Below are 18,031 nucleotides of genomic sequence, written 5' to 3' on the forward strand. Positions count from 1 at the left end.
GGTCAGACCACAACTAATGTACTGTATGGAGTGCTGATCACCACAGTATTGGAAATATAAGAGGGGACAATGGTGAGAGGTAAAATTATGAGACGTATAGATAAGATAGACAATTAGAAAGTTTTCCCTTCATCAGAGGTAAATAAAACTAGAGAACCCAGATGAAGAAAAAGACTTAGTTAAGAGATTTAGAGGTGATCTGAGTGGGATCTATTTCACCCAAACAGTAGTGAGTACATGGAATGCACTGCCTGAGAGAGTTGTGGGGCAGTCACTGACAGCATTTAATAAGTGTCTACACCAAGACACAGAAGTGTCAAGTCCAGTGCTGAAGATGGGAGTTGTACATATAGTCTTCCACTGGTTGCATCGGTGTAATGGGCCAGACAGACACAACAAGCTGGAGTAACCCAGCAGAACAGGTAGCATCTCTGGAGAGAAGGAATGGGTGACATTTCAGGTCAAGACCCTCCTTCAGACTAGATAGCTCGTTTTTATGCTGTATAACTATTGTGTTTTTTTTCCCCCCCAATGCTACTCACCTCATGTTCAATGTCACCCTTCTGATTAATAGAAAAGCTAGCCAGGTTTTCTTTGCAGATTCAAATATATTACTGCAGGTTCATTTTTTTCCTGTTTTTCTACTCTTCACAGAGTAGTCATCAATGGTAGCTGCACAATTATGCTTCAGTGTGAATTACTAATATCACCACTTGAAAGGGTCCTTTATCGGGCTACCTTTGGCAAAAACAGCGAGAATTATCTTGTTGCAGCAAAATAACCTGTTGAATGTGAAAGAGCTCTACATGTTAAACCTCAGTGCTTCATTTAACATGAGGTCATTTTCAAATAAATACAATTCTGACTGTAACCACTCCTAAAGTAGGTTTTGAATCAATCACAAAACACAGAAGAAGGCCATTCTGCCAGTCATCTAGAGCACCCCAAAACAAGACCTTTCTAGTCCTATTCTCCCACACTTTCGATTCAGACAATTATCCAACTTCCTCTTGAATACCACAATTAAACCCTCTTTCATTCTGTCCACTCGCAGTATATTCCAGACCATTAACACAAAGTGCACAGAAAAAGATTTCAAATGTCATATTTGGTCAATTTGTCAATCATTTTCATTCTATGTCACCTGGTACTTGGCCCTTTTGTCCTTGGCAACTATTGTAGATTATGTATGTGAACCTACGTTCTTAATGACATAAACATTTAACTACAATTCAAATTAATACATTTCCTTCAATGTATCTCCAGTCAAAGATACTGGAGGGACACTGCAGCAAATACAATGATAAAAAGTTATGAAAATAATACAAGATTTTGCCGGATGGTTTTACAGCCAGCACATTTTGTTTATTTCGCTCTAATTTCTTTTTGACGTCTCTTGCTGTGTCTAAAGACATTTTATGTTCCCCCTGTGATGGTGGGAGTTTCTTCTGGGTGTTCTGGTTTCTTCTTACATCTCAAAGACACGTGGATTTGGTTGATTTAATATCCAATGTAAACTGCCACAAGTGTGCAGATGAGAAGTAGAATCAATAGGAGATGATGATCATGTGGGGGGAATAAAACAAGAGATTAGTATAAACACGTACTTGAATGTTAATCTGGATTCTGTCTATTTATGAGCCTATTTCCCTGCTGTATGATCAGATTCCCATTAAACATTGAATGAAATATGTTTTCTTCATCATTCCTCTAATCCTTCAACAAAATCTCTGCATCCTCTTTACTGAGCTCTCTATTAAGAAATATCGTTCCTTCCCATTAGCCCTGTCCATGTCTCTCATAATTCTCAAATCACCCCTCCGTCATCTTTGCTCCAAAGAGAATGAATTCAACATCTGGCCAGTTTCTTGTAACTCTCCAGCTCTGATAACTTCCTCATAAATCTTCTCTGCACCTGTTCTTGTACTAACACAATCTACCCTTAGCATGGTGAGCAGAACTGTATACAGTACTCTAGGTATTCATTTGTAACCTATTGCTGTTATGTTCTATGTCTTGGTCAAGAAAAGTAAATATTCTGTATTGTCTTAATCTTATTTTCAGGTTGTTTCGGTATTCTCCATTTCAACCCATGAGTCAGATGTTTGTGCACACTTATTGGGTAAAAACATTTAACTTCCCAAGGATTATTTTTGCCCCCTCCTTTTCAACATTCCTGTAAATGAGGGGCTCAGGGATTATTGCAAATGCAGGACACCAGTTTGGGCTTGGTATCCATGGGGATACAGAGACATTTTCTTTGCACCGTCTGACAAGGTGAATATCAAATGCTGAAAGGATATTCAGCATGGTCAGATTCAAGGAATAAGTAGGGTTTAAAACGATATAGTAAGTCAATATAATTTAAGATAAAAGCACTTTTACATTATTTTAAATTTTCTGGAATTAATTAGTCATTATTTCAACAACGTGAAAATTTGTTCAAAAAAGTTATATCCAGCTTGACTTTGACTCAGAACAAAACCAAATAGTGGCAATGGTGCATTTTAAAAATAGTCTATTCAGTATAATTCTAGATCAATCCTCAAATCTGAAGAAAACTTTGAAATTCTCCCATGTTGATTTTCTCCTTTCAACTCCACTCACTCTAATATTAGTTCTTTTTTTAAATATTGATTTTTCCCCGAGGCTTTGCATGTATTTTCTTTTTTTAAATGCAATGTAGGATTTGAACTGAAATTTAAATTACTGAATTGCATTGTTCCTCTGAAGAATATACGGCTCAGCAGGATTCTCATTAAAATTAATCATTTACTTAAATGTTCGGGCCACTTCCATAGTTAAAATATAAAATGCTATCATTAAAATAATTGAAAATTACAGTATAAGGAAACAGAGGAAAAAAATGCACTGTAAAAAGTATTTCCGAACTCCAAAACATGATTTACATTTTACTTTGCTACTATATTTCTTTTATGCATTGAAAGTTAGTTGATGGTAGCTTAAAAATAATTGAAAAAACTACATGTCTGTGTGATGGAGATTACTTAATACAATTCATGAATGCCGTTGAACTAATAATTATTGGTGTTGACATATATTAGTGGAAGAAATGCTTGATATACTGAAATAACATAATTTTTCTGTTATTTTGTTATCATAAGTAATGGAATCACAATCATATAACATTACATAGGGAGCAGTTCAGAGAGAGACGTGGGTTGTATTTGGTTGAAGCTGGCTTTAATGGCACCAGAATTCGGAAGAGAAGTACAGAATGCAGCCACTCCAGGGCGGTCACGTTGGCGCAGCGGTAGAGTTTCTGCCTTACAGTACTTGCAGTGATGGAGAGCCGGGTTCGATCCTGACTACGGGTGCTGTCTGTACAGAGCTTGTTCTCACTCCCTCTGACCGCGTGGGTTTCCTCCCACACTCCAAAGACATACAGGTATGTAGGTTAATTGGCTTGGTATATGTGTAAATTATCCCTAGTGTGTGTGTGGGGATGTTTGGGGATCGCTGGTCGATGCAGACTCGGTAGGCTGAAGGGCCTGTTTCCGAACTGTATCTCTAGACTAAAATAAACTAAACTAATCTATTGTGTTGATTTTGACAACCAAGAACAAATGTCTATACCATGGACTGCAGGATAGAAACGGTATTGCACGTTATAGGCTGTGTTTAAATAACACTGCTGATTGAACCTCTGTAGGTTTCCTACAAGGGCATGAAGCAATGCACTCCTTACTCACAAAGCGCTCAAGGAATCATTCGATCAACATTGCGATTCCTGGTACTTCAGTGCAATCGCCATAGTATCCATGTGCAATTTAAAGAGTAGCAAGACCAGTGTAAGCTTAAAAGCATAATGGCAGGAGCTTTTAAATCAATGGTGCTCAACTGGATGTGTGCTTTAACTGGATTGTGGACGATTGCTATATGGTAAGATATCGAAAGGAAAAGGTGAGATGTTTAAATAAAATGAATTGTAAGAGGAAGTGGGTATCATTTGATGACATCATCAGAACATTAGTTAGTCATAGAACTGTACAATACAGAAAATTACCTTTCCAGCCCACCTAGTCAATGCCAACTAAGTTGGCGTTCCATTTTCCTACTTTTGGCTCATAGCTTTCTAAGCCTTTTGTACCACTATATCTGTCCGAATAGCTATTAAAATGTATTTGTTTCTATAGCTTCCTCTGACAGTGCATACCAGATACAGACTACCTTCAGAGTGAAAAAGTTGCCCCCAAGCTTCTTCTTAAATATCTCCCCTCTCACCTTAAACCTATCCCTCTAATTTTAGATTCCTCCACCCTGGGAAGAAGATTGTGAATATTCACGTTATCCATGCCTCGTTCAATCTTGTACACCTCAATGAGGCTACCTCTACTTCCTCTACACCAGAGAAAAAAGTCCCACCTTATCCAACTTCACCCTATATTTGAAGCCTGCAAGCCTAGGTAATATCTTGGTGGATCTCGTCTGCACCCTTTCCAACTAATAACATCTTTCTTATAGCTAGGTGAAACAGAATTGTGCACTGTGCTCCAAGTGAGATTTCGCCAACATTTAGATTATTCTACCCTTCAATCCTTTTCAACTAGATCGTCACGTTTAATCAAAATGTTGATTAAAAAGCACATCAACAAATAGTGTAAATTAAGTTTTTTTTTCCAATAGTCTATTCATAAAGCTGATTCCACGGACAGAATGCCCAAAAGTTATTTAGAATTAAATTGATCATGAGATTCACAGCTTAAATGGAAACATCATGAATTTCAGCTGCTGTTTTTGTGATAATTTATACCAACCTAGCTGTTGGGACTACATGAGAATGTGAGGGAAGGTGAGGAGATTTTCCATGCTTCCAGAGGATAGCAGTCATCATGTGGATGCTAGGAGGCTGCAGACGATGCTAGGAGGCTGCAAGATGACCTGGATAGTTTGGGTTGGGCAAATGCATGGCAGATGCAGTATAATGTGGATAAATGTGAGGTTATCCACTTTGGTGGCAAAAACAGGTAAGTAGACCATTATCTGAATGGTGGCCGATTAGGAAAAGGGGAGATACACCAATCATTGAAAGTAGGAATGCAGGTGCAGCAGGCAGTGAAGAAAGCAAATGGTATGTTAGCATTCATAGCAAAAGTATTTGAGTATAAGAGCAGGGAGGTTCTACTGCAGTTGTACAGGGTCTTGGTGAGACCACACCTGGAGTATTGCCTACAGTTTTGGTCTCCTAATCTGAGGAAAGACATTCTTGCCATAGAGGGAGTACAGAGAAGGTTCACCAGACTGATTCCTGGGATGGCAGGACTTTCATATGAAGAAAGACTGGATAGACTTGGCTTGTACACACTGGAATTCAGAAGATTGAGGGGGGATCTTATAGAAACTTACAAAATTCTTAAAGGGTTGGACAGGCTAGATGCAGGAAGATTGTTCCCGATGTTGGGGAAGTCCAGAACTAGGGGTCACAGTTTAAGGATAAGAGGGAAGTATTTTAGGACCGAGATGAGAAAATCATTTTTTACACAGAGAGTGGTGAATCTGTGGAATTCTCTGCCACAGAAGGTAGTTGAGGCCAGTTCATTGGCTATATTTAAGAGGGGGTTAGATGTGGCCCTTGTGTCTAAAGGGTTCAGCGGGTATGGAGAGATGGCAGGGATGGGATACTGAGTTGGATGATCAGCCATGATCATATCGAATGGCGGTGCAGACTCGAAGGGCCGAATGGCCTACTCCTGCTCCTATTTTCTATGTTTCTATGTTTCTATCAGCCAACACGAATGCAATACCTAGAGCCTCAACAAAAACACCTGCAGGTGATAGATGTACAACTACGTGGCAGTCCATTCCCACAGGAGTGCAGCATCAATCAGCACAAATTTATATTTTTATATACATCATGACGGTAATTGGCTAGCTCTGCATGGTTCAGATGCTTGCATTTTCAGCCACATGCCCTGGAGTCTCCCTTGCTGGGAATAACCTTCCTTGTTACAGTTTTCGTGAGCTCCTCTGTTTTGCAAAATGGCTTTTTTTCCCCCTTTATCGCGGTTGGAGAAGTCTCCTCTGCTCTCCGGAGCAGAGGTTGAGGTTAGCAAAAGTAGCCCCAAACTCCCACCCCTCAATGAATTCTTCCACTATTAAGATTAACAACAGTTTATTTTTCATACCTTAGACTCATTGCACAAGAATCCTGCTGACTGTAGATGGAGCAGCAATGTTCTGCCAGCTGCTTGCTACAGGAATTTTTCTCAGAAATTGTTAAGAATGGCATCAGCCAGTACATTTGTGAAACATTATTTAAAAAAAAGACAGATCAGATGGATTCAATAAATCATTCTAAATGATGCAGCTCTATATTGTTCCAGCATCAATTTCTAAACATCCAGTGGATGAGCATGGGTGAATGATTAGCACACTGAAACAACAGTTCTAATGTTTGGAAAGCACTGGTGAAATGGGAAGATTCTGGTGAAAAATCACTGGTGAAATTGGCTTCTGTAAATTGTCCCTAGCATGTAGAATGAAGTACGGGCGATTGTTGGTCGACACGGACATGCTGAATGGCTTGTTTCCACATTGTATCTCAAAAGTAATCTAAATCATGCAAAATGGAGTTGGTAGCTGTGAGAGAACCAAACATCTTCTTGTGAGTAAGATTTGATAATAAAATACTAGACTAAGTGGGACCCGTTGGGTCCGATGTTCACAGGGGAGGGCTGGTCCCCCAACACAATATTCCACCTCTCCAACAATTCCAACATTGGTGGCCAGTGGGGGCTTTCTGAAGTATGGGTGTTGTGGGCCGAAGGGACTGGTTTCCAGAGGGCTAGTATGGACATTTTGGGCCAAATTGATTCTTGGTCTGACAGCTCAGTCACTCAGGCCTGATGGGCTGGCAGCTCAGTCACTCAGACCTGGTGGGATAGCAGCTCTGCCACTCAGGGCTGGTGGGCTCACAGCTCACTCACTCATGGCTGGTGGGCTGGCAGATCAGTCACTCAGGGCTGGTCGGCTGGCAGCTCAGAAAATGCCAGAAACATTGCCCAAAACAGGTGAGAGACTCTGTGAGAGAGAAGGGGGGGGAAGGGTAGAGAATCAATTTTAGACATTTTTCAATTTTTTCTACAGATCACAGCAATGAAGGAGTAAAGTCTATCCTGGCCTGGATCTCACAGGGAGCCAATGAAGGGAAGGAGAAATATACTGGGGTGAGGCTTAATACTTACAGGGGGAATACTTACTGATGGGCCGAAGGACTAGTCCTGGGCTAGTACATGCCTTATGAACTGAAGGGACTTAATAAAAAAGAGTTAAATCTCAGTGAAAGGCACTTTTTGTGGACTTTTCCTGGCCTGGCATGGGCCTTTTGGGCCAAAATGCTCTTCCTGGGCTAATACGGGCATTTGGGGCAAAAGGGACTGGTTTCTGGCCTAATAGGGGCATTGTGGGCCGTAATGAGTGATTTCAGGTAGGCCAAATGTGGGCTGGCAGCTCATTCATTCGCTCATGGCTGGTGGCTGGCAGTTCACTCACTCACAGCTGGTGGGCTGGCAGTTGACTCACTCACGGTTGGTGGGCTGGCTGTTGACTCACTAACGGCTGGTGGGCTTTCAGTTGACTGACTCACGGCTATTGTGCTGGCAGTTGACTCATGGCTGTTGGGCTGGCAGTTGACTCACTGCTGGTGGGCTGGCAGTTGATTGACACACGGCTGGTTGGCTGGCAGTTCACTCACTGCTATTCCTTAAAATTCCATTTTAAACAGAGTGCAGGCCACCAAAGACAATTTCATCCCGTTTCAAGCAGAATGCAGGCCACCAAATTCAATTTCATGGAATTTCAAGCAGAGGGCAGGCTATCAATTCATTTCATTTCAAGCAGAGTTCAGTTCACTCACGGCGTAAACTCACAGTTCTGAACTCAGATCTCACTCAGTCTTCCAAGGTGAATGACGTCCGGTCTCCGGGGCTTTATACTCCTGGCTCCCCGGAATGAGCATTACCTTCATCATGGCGATTGCCAGGCAAGAGGACCAATCAGCTGATCTCAATATTTTTTAAACATTCATAACTTTTTTATTTTTCATCGATTGGAAAAATCCTCAGGACTGCCTCAGCAGAGGAGGACTGTGAGTAAGATGGCCAAAATCATAGCAATATATGGTAGCGTTTTTACTAAAATCAATATACAGAGCAGACAGGAAGTTGTCAAGATGACACTTTTAGTTATATAGGTGAGAAAGATATGGAAAGACAACTAGCTGCAACATCATATATACTGTAGTTTCACTTGGCCATGGTAGAGCTATTTTTTGGCAAACATGATTTTTATAGATCTATTAATGATTACTTTGATATATTTAAATGATTTGGGAATGTACATGAGTTGGTTAGTAGGTTAGCAGATGAGGCAAACATTTGTAGAGTTGCAGAGAGTGTGGAAGACTGTCAAAGGGTACCATGGAATATCGATTTGCTACAGATATGGGCAAAGTGGCAGATGGATTTTAATCCAAGTAAATGGGAAATGTGCATTTTGGAATGTAAGGAGAAAGTGTATGACCATTGCCAGCATTGATACTCAAATTGCTATTGGAATCCAAGTCCATTGCAACCTGAAAATGTCGAAACAAGTAGCTAGAAGTAGACAGAAGGCACATGGTAATCTAACCTTCATTGACTGGGGCTTTGTATATAAGAATCAGGAAGTCATGTTGCAGCTTTATAAAACTTTGATCAGGCCGTATTTGGAGTATTGTGCGCAATTCTGATTACCCCATTACAGGAGGGATGTGGCGACATTGGAGAGGGTGCAGAACAGGTTTACCAGATTAGTGTCTAGATTTGAGATTAGCAATAGGCAGAGGTTGGACAAACTTGGTTCATTTTGCTCGACCACCAGAGATTAATGGGAGACCTGCTAAAATGTTTTAAAATCATGAGGCACAGATAGGTAGACAGTTAAAACCTTTCTCCTAGGGTGGAATTGTCAAAGACAAGAGGACATAGCTTTAACGTGTGACGGGGAAGATTTAAAGGAAGTCTGCAGGGGTAATCTTTTTTTAAAAGAATGAGTGGCTGGTATAGTGGTGGATGAGATGCAAAAGTAGTGTATAGTGTACAGGCCTTTAACGAGAGATATGCAGGGAATGGAGGGATATGGATCATATGCAGGCAAAGGAGATTAGTTTTTCTTGGCATGATGTTTGGCACAAACATTATGGGTGAAGGGCCCTGTTTCTGTTCTGTGTTGTTTTATGTGGTATGTACTGCAGTGTTTCAGGCGACATAAATCATTGGCTTACTATCACCTACACTATAAAGCCAGCAGCAACATTGTGTTTCTTCCATGCACAGATCAACATGGAAATTGTAATTTTTTTTCCTTTCAGATTCCCATGTTTCAGGTCATTAACAGTTAGTAGATGAGCTGCCGGAGTAAAAGTGATGTCTTGGATTTGAAGTAACACTCACATCTTTATGTACTTTGGAGCTCGGCACTGCTGCATTGGAATATCCCAAGAGTTAATGATTAAATCTGTTCTGACAACATAGTATTCTTCTCCTGAATAATACAAGCACTTGATTGCAAACGGGCTGGTACTGTTATTCTCTCACATGGCAACCTTGAAAGAGTCATACACAAAGAAGTCGAGGGCTGCAGTAACCTTGCCTGCGTGCACTAAATCTAGCAGTTGGCTAGAAGCATTCCTGAAGAATGTAGCACAATTCTGTCATTGTTTCCCAGGAGAAATATGCAGTATATATATAAAAAAAACTTAATACATTGTTCCTCAGAGAAGTAGATATCTACTCTCTTGGGTCCATGCACACACTTTTGGGAGGGCAAAACATTTCTTCAAATATGTATCCTTTTGTTTTGCTTCTCTAGAGTTGCAGCTTTTTTTTCTAGTTGAAACTAAATAACTATCTTGGTTGCACTGAGGACTTCAAGCCTTTTGCACTGAAAGTTTTTTTTAATTTATTGATTTTTTTTGTTCATTACATTATCTACAAGTACTGTGTTTACAGGCCTGTAATGCTGCCACAAGTAAAAATGTTATTGTTCCCTTGTCGGTGCATGCTAATCACATATGTATTAAACACTCTTGACTCTTCACTCCTTCCTCTCAGAGTGGGATTGCAAAAAAAAACCAGACAAAGCCACAAACGGAATACCCTTCACTGGCAAGAAATAATTTAGCAAATTGTAGTGTGCAACTTATTGGAGGAAAGTTTGCCTACAGTGTAAGAAGGGGGGAAAAAACACAGCTAACATCAGCTATTCTAAGTAACACGTCTTGTCACTTTATCTAAGAGTCATCTACTGATTGCTTTGAATAATGTCTGAAAGGGCCATAAAATATAACTGACCTGCCTTGGCTTGTAAGCTGTAAGTCAGAAAATTGCACTGATACTTAAATAAAGCCATACAAGTCAACATTTCCCATCTCATTGTAGAGGCCTAGCAGCTTTGATCAGTCAGGGAGCATCCTCCTCACAATAGGAAGTGGGGGAATTGTTGAGACAAAATAACATTGGTAGCTGACCTTATACAGTACATCATGTTCAGCCTTCTACCTCATTGCAACAAGCAGAAACTAATATTTTACAGTAGGTAACTGCAGAGTTTTGGTCAGTAAATCCATTGTCTCCATTAAGATGCAGAAGTAACTCAGTGGAACAGGTAGCATCTCTGAAGAATGGTCTCGGCCCAAAACATCAACCATTCCTTCTCTCCAGAGATGTTGCCTGTCCCGCTGAGTTACTCCAGCATTTTTTGTCTATCTTCGGTTTAAACCAGCATCTGCAGTTCCTTCCTATATGTCTCCATTAAGACAATGGCTTCTGAAACTTGTTTAACATTCGCCATCATCAGAGGTCAGCCCTGGCTTCAAATTCAAATCCATCCTGTGATTAAAACCTCAATTCTGCCTTCAGATCTATTCCCCACCACACAGCACATTATATGCACATCAAATGACCAACAAGTGCTATTTATATCAGTAAAAATTGGATGATTTAACTGATTTAAAACTATTCTTCCAGGTGTTTTAGGATTGATCATTCAATTGTGCATTAAATTGAGCAACCCTCATTTTATCAGGGGAAGATTCCTTTAAATTGAAAAGAAATAAAAGTAACTTCTTTATTCAAAAAGGAAGGAAAGGAGAAAGCAGGAAATCATAAAACAGTCAGCTTAAAACATGTTAGGAGATACGAACAATGTCAAAGGGGAAAAAATCAAGATAATTAGGCAAAGACAATGTATTTAGTGCAAGTAAAGTCAGGTTTAATTAAATTATTGGAGTTCTTTGAATAAATAACATATACTTTGGATAAAGGGGAATTGGTGGATTGACTATACTTGGATTTCCAGAAGGCTTTTGATAAGGTGTTACATTAAAATACCAGCTCATGATGTAGGAGATAACACATTGGCATGGGCACACTGATAGATTAATAGGAAATGGAGCAGCGGAGGCTTTCCCGAGGTGCCGCGGTGCCCGCCTGGAAGACCCAGAGGCATGGTGGTCGATGGGGCCCACCCGAAGGTTCAACGGACCGTGGACCCGGCCAAAGGCTCGTTGGACGGCAGGGTTGACCCAGCGGCTCATTTCATTGCAGACCCACCAAAATGTTTGCCAGATCGCAGACCTGGCTGAAAGCTTGGTGGATGGCAGGACCAGGAATGAGCTGACGCCGGATGCAAGGAGCAAGGGCCGCTAGAAGGGTGAACCGGGGTCATGCCTCAAGGTCCGCAGCAAGACTTGGGATGACTGGACGAGTAGAAATACGTCAGTTCATGGGAACTGCTCCTGTACATTGAGCAAGCGGGCCGACCAGACTTCGGACTTGGGTAATGGCGCCAAAACCTTGTGGCACGTGCATGAGTAATATATGCAAAAATAATTTCACTGTGCAGTTGCATATGTCTGTTCTTTCAATCTATTTAAATACATCTAGTTATCTAGTCTCCACGAGCCTCTAAAGTACAAATGTCCAAAAATTTACCACTCTCTGTAAGAAGTTCCTACACACCTCAATTTGAATGACCTCCACTGCCAATTTCATCACCGCGTCCCTTCTTTTGAAATTTCCCTCGATATTGAAAACATCTCAACTTCTAACATGTCCTGCCACATAACAATCCTATATGTTTTAAATAATATCACCCCTTATTCTCCTAAACTCCAAAAGATAGATATCTAATTTCTTCAGCTGCTTGTGATCACGCAGTCATCTCACCCTAGGAATTAGCTTAGAATGAAAAGACATTGTTGTCTTAAAATGCTTGTGTGGATCATAAGATCATAAGTGATAGGAGTGGAATTAGGCCATTTGGTCTATTAAGTCTACTCCTCCATTCAATCAAGGCTGATCTATCGCTCCATCCTAACCCTTTCATCTGGACTTTCATCTGGCAACTTGGGACATTATAAAAGTTGGGTGAAAACATTGTTGCAGTCAGTAATCTTTCTTCTGCATTTTATATGTGGTTTTGAATTACAAAATTTTGGATTTGATGATTGAACACTAGACTTACTGCTGGAATCCTCTTTACAGGGCATGCATACTGAGAGAAGAGGAATAGCAGGAGATGAAAGGGCAGGAAAACAAAGGAGGTACCTAATATCTCTCATGTGTTTGCAAAGCTGCATCGTTTCATTGTTCCAATTAATATCCAATGCATATGATAAATAAACACTATTGATCCTACCAAATGCAGGGAAGGTGGGACTAGCGAAGATGGGACATCTTGGTCAATATGGGCAAGTTGGGCTGAAGGGCCTGTTTCTCTCCTGTATGACCTTATGACTCTATCTCTTGGCATTGCTGAAGAAAAACATAATCAGTCTTATCACACACTGCTCAGCCGGCAAGGATTTGTTGATCTAGGCACATGATCCAATTTCTAGGAATTCTGCCTTGGGAGGATGTGGCTTAAGTGCACCATTTCAATGAAGCTGTATTTATTGCTACAGTAGATCTCCAATCAATACCTACAGAGACATAGCTCCTATTGTGACAGTGAAAGCACCTTTGGACATCAGCTTTTACATTGCAGACACACTCTAGGATATAACAAAGGGCTGGTTGAATTTATTTAACTTTGCAGGTTTTTATTGTGGCCAGGCTTCTGACAGAGCTATTGATTACATCAAATGACAGTGGCTGTTTCAATTCTAAGTGATGTATAAGACTTCTGAGTTCTGATGCAGTCAGAAAAGGGAAATCATTCATTGCACGTTAATTCAATTCTCACCATTCTTGGAGCTCCCATATTTCCTTCAGATTTTGTGATTCCAATTCAGCAGTCAGAATAAGGTGCAAGATTGACATACTGTCAGGAACTCATCTGCTCCATGAGTTATTGAGCTTGTTGGATCTTTATTCGGTACACCAGTGTTGTACTGGGGCATAACAAACGCACACAGCTGAAGGTATGGACAACAACCAAGCAAGCAATGATTGAAGGTGCAATCTACTTGGTGGGTTTGGGAGTACATATGATACAGTCTCCTATATTGTCCAACATTTTGTGCATGCATGCAAGAATGGACCAGTGACACCATCTTCCAGAGCAAAGCCTGACAATAATATAATCAAAGATAAGAAAGACGAATGAAGAATAGGAATCAGCTACAGTCAGAACTGTCATTTGGCAGCAAATGGAAAGGCTCATTTAAAACACCCACAGTTTTCATTTTGTATAGCTTTTATGGAATTTCATTGATTAAAGGGACACTGAAGAGTCATGCATTACGAGACTGTCATTATAAAACTAATAAAAATTGTGACCCAGCCAGGTGAGTACCATGTCAATGTCAATTAAATAAAAAGGATGAGGGCAGAAAGAGGATTTTTTCAACATGTACATTGTTATCAATTCAAACAGTTACATGATTGAGTGATCAAAATATTCTCTAGTCTCCTAACAAACTCAAATTAATTTTGACAACTTGAAAGTCTGGAGGAATAAATCAACAGGATAGTATATTTACTGAGATGAGACAACATCACTCAAGTCATTTAGTTGGAAAGTGGTTGTACATATCCAACAACACTAAGTATTCATTCACTTATTTCTTCTCAAACCAGTGTACTTCTATCATGTAATATAACATCTGTGATTAGCTAAAAAAATAATAAAGGTTTTAACTTAAGTAAACTCGTGGAAATTTGCAGTTTAGGCTTCGATTATGGAGGGAGAAATAAAGTTAACATTTCAAGTTAATGATCTTTCATTTGAGCTATCCGATGAAATATTCAATTCCCATGAAAGATCATTGACGTGAAACATTAATTCCGTTTCCATCTTCATGGATGCTGCCCATCCTGCTGAGTATTTCTCATGTTTCTAATTCATTTTATATTTCCAGCATCTGTGATATTTTATTTAGGGATTGGAACTGTTGTTTATCGTTCAAATTTTCCTTGGCTTTCTCCCTGCTATTTCCCTCAAAGCTCCTCAGAATGAGGATATTATGGTGAACCCAGAATATGTGGCAGATTAAAACATAGAACATGTGCATTATAACATTTTCTTTAATTCTATCAGTGAAAAAGTCTTACAAAGTGTGTGTTCTACAAATGATCAAAACACTTGTATTTATACTGCACCTTTTGTTTCCCTTTCATGACTTAAAAGGAGATGTACTAAAGTGGTTGAGGTAGAAAAAAAACACAATATTCAGCTTTCACATAGCAAGCTGCTGCAAGCAGCACTTTGAATAATAATCAATTGTCTACATTGAAGTAATAGCCCAGTCCCATGGTACGAGTTCATTCCAAGAGCTCTCCCGAGTTTAAAAAAAATCAAACTCGTGGTAAGCACGGAGAATGAATGTAGCGGGTATGTCAGAGCTTGGGGACGTCTCTTAGCGGCAACGGCAGGTAAGCACGGGAAGACTCGTGAAGATTTTTCAACATGTTGAAAAATGTCCACGAGAGGCCCGAGTACCGACAAGTGGCCATTACCGTAAATCTCCGAGTTCGAATCAGGGCAAACTCGGGAGAGCTCTTGGAATGAACTCGTACCGTGGGACAGGGCTTTCAGGCTGATTACATATTGCACAAGACACCCACGGATAACTCATCTGTGCTTCAAAAAAATAGCACCAGTGCATCCTTTGTCCATGTAAGAAGCTAGAAGGCACCTCTGTTCAATATTTGACCTCGAGTGGTCATCAGTGCTGCTTTCTCTCTCAATATAACTGGTGTGACAACCATAGATTTTTTATACCTGAATTTCCATGGTATGTTTGGATCCAGGAACCTATTGACACAATGTTATCAGAGATCACTGTTGCAATTTGCGGCCATTATGATATATTATCTAGTGAAGAGATAATATTATGGTTTTAATATACTGAAACTGAATATACTGAGTGAGCATTAACTATTAGCATTCGTTAATATTCATTTTATCCTATTCATGAATAGTCATGCCAAATTTAATTCCATGATTCAGGACAGGTCGGGGGTAGTTCTCCTTCGCCACGGGTACCATGTAATCCCATGCTACCTGCTCCATGGTCAGATAGTCGGCGACTAAACCGTTTTCCAGGTGAGGAGAGGGCTGTGTACCCCCAGCATGAGCAAAAACAAGACCTGTCAAAGGGCGGATGAGCTTCTAGCGAGCCAACGGCCATCCACACTTCTTAAGAAGTTGCGATCACTGTCATACATAGCATTGTAAGGGATGATGATAAAGCACACACACCAAAATCCTATACTTCCAACGGTCGAAGTTCGCAGGAACTGGGGGTCAGAAATGTGTGGTGCGTCCGTCACCATTCCCTTCAGAAACCAGCAACACTGCATCACTAATGTTTTCAACGATGAAGAATGAATGAATTAAATTTGATCAGTAGTGCTGATTGACCATCCCATGCTTTGATCAACCTTTCTGGGAAGAACTTAGTTTAAATATTATAAGATATCTCCACAATGTTTCTCCCTCTATATTGTTTGTGTAAGGTTGATGTAAAGGGCCTGTCCCACTAACGCGACTTTTCAGCGACTGTCTTCGACCTTCAAGCTAGAGGGCACTCGCCTGAAACACTTTGAGCTGGATTGACCCTCAGCGATGAAACCGCGAGCTGGATCGACCGTCTGTGCACACACACACACACACACAAACACACAAACACTTCATAAAGGTGGGGGCCAGGGAAAACGGGGAAGCGCTGTCTGAAATCCACACCCGTGATGAACAGGAATGTAAAAGACGGCTGGCACAGTTACGGTAAGTTCTTTAGAGAGCGTGGGGGGAGAGAGAGGGGGAGAGAAGGGGGGAGAAGGGGGGAGTAGGGGGAGAAGGGAGGGAGAAGTGGAGACACTTTTAAGAAGCCAGATGATTTTTAATAAAGTTTAGCGAGCATTTAACATTACTGTTTACTTACCTTTTTTTTCTCAACAAGCGTTACCTTCGACTACCCTCAATTACCTTTGAATGCCTTCGATTACCTATGAATAACATGCCGACCTACTATGTTCTACCTCAACTAAACCTACGAGTAAAAAATATTGAGTTTTTCAATGGCGACCTTTTTTTTACTCGCGGGCATTTTTCAGCATGTTGAAAGATACGGCGCGACCTATCAGAGGCCACGAGTACACTGGGACTACTCTTGAGCATGAAGGAAAGTTACAAAGACCTCCTAGGACCTCGTGTCTAGACCTCCTAGGACTTACGAAAGACCTTCTAGGACCTACGAATAACATGCCAACCTACTATGACCTACTTCGATTAAACCTACAAATAAAACTAGATCGATTTTTTCCATGGCGACCTTTTTTTACTCGCGGGCATTTTTCAGCATGTTGAAAAATACGCCGCAACCTAGCTGAGGCCTTGAGTACGCGGGGACTACTCTCGAGCATGAAGGAGAGTTACAAAGACCTCCTAGGACCTTGTGTCGACCATGCTGCGAGTATGAGTCGAGGGCAAACTCTTCTAAACACGCCATTTAGGTTGCCGCAGTGGGACAGGCCCTTTAGGAACTGACAACAGTCAAAAATAAGCCCTCCCACAGAATCCAAAAGGTAGCCTGACAGAAGAATAAGACCAAAGCCCCATCTGTACCCTGAGCTGCCAAGACATTAATTAATGTTTATGATTCCCAGAAATTAATAAACATTTTTGAAATTTTATTTTAAAAAAAAACCTAAACTAATGCCATATTGGAGAGACTTTTAAAAATCGTGGGAAATAGACAATAGACAATAGGTGCAGGAGTAGGCCATTCGGACCTTCGAGCCAGCACCGCCATTCATGGCTGATCATCCCCAATCAGTGCCCGTTCCTGCCTTCTTCCCATATCCCCTGACTCCGCTATTTTTAAGAGCACTATCTAGCTCTCTCTTGAAAGCATCTTAGAGAGCTAGAGAGAATGTTATTTGTTTATTAGAAAATGGACAAGACATGGGAAAGATTAAAACTATATATTTTAGATTAACACACCATTAGAAAGATTTTAGATCATTTAAAAATGAATAAACTATTTAAAATATTCTTCTTGGTTCTTTTCTTCCATTAAAATGTTCTGCTGCAAGAAATAACATATTGTGCCTTCTTAGAGCAGATGTAAAATTGCCCAGAGAGTCATTTTATAAGTAGCAGGTAATTAACCTGAATTCATGTGTGGGAAAGAACTGCAGATGCTGGTTTAAATGAAAGATAGACATGAAAATACATCTTCAATAGACACATTCTCCAGAGATGCTGCCTGTCCCGTTGAGTTATCCAGCAATTTGTGTCTGTCTTTAACCTAAATTCATGTTGACTTGTTGATTGAGAACAAAGACCTGGTGACTGCCAAGAACAAAGACTCAACAGGCACATGCGGTGACAGTCCTGGTTCAACTGACTTGAAAGCCCCGAAGACCAAAAAGTCTAGGAGGGAGTTGCTGATGGTGTTTGACATGAAGTAGGAGAGGGACCAGGGTATTACCTCCATGCCTTCAGGTTCGGATGCAATAGGCACCCCCCAGGACACAGATGTGGTCGGTAGAGGAGAGGGACGTTGGGTCTTGGGCCTGCAACA

The sequence above is a fragment of the Leucoraja erinacea genome, chromosome 1 (assembly GCF_028641065.1).
Source record: "Leucoraja erinacea ecotype New England chromosome 1, Leri_hhj_1, whole genome shotgun sequence".
Lineage (NCBI taxonomy): Eukaryota > Metazoa > Chordata > Chondrichthyes > Rajiformes > Rajidae > Leucoraja > Leucoraja erinaceus.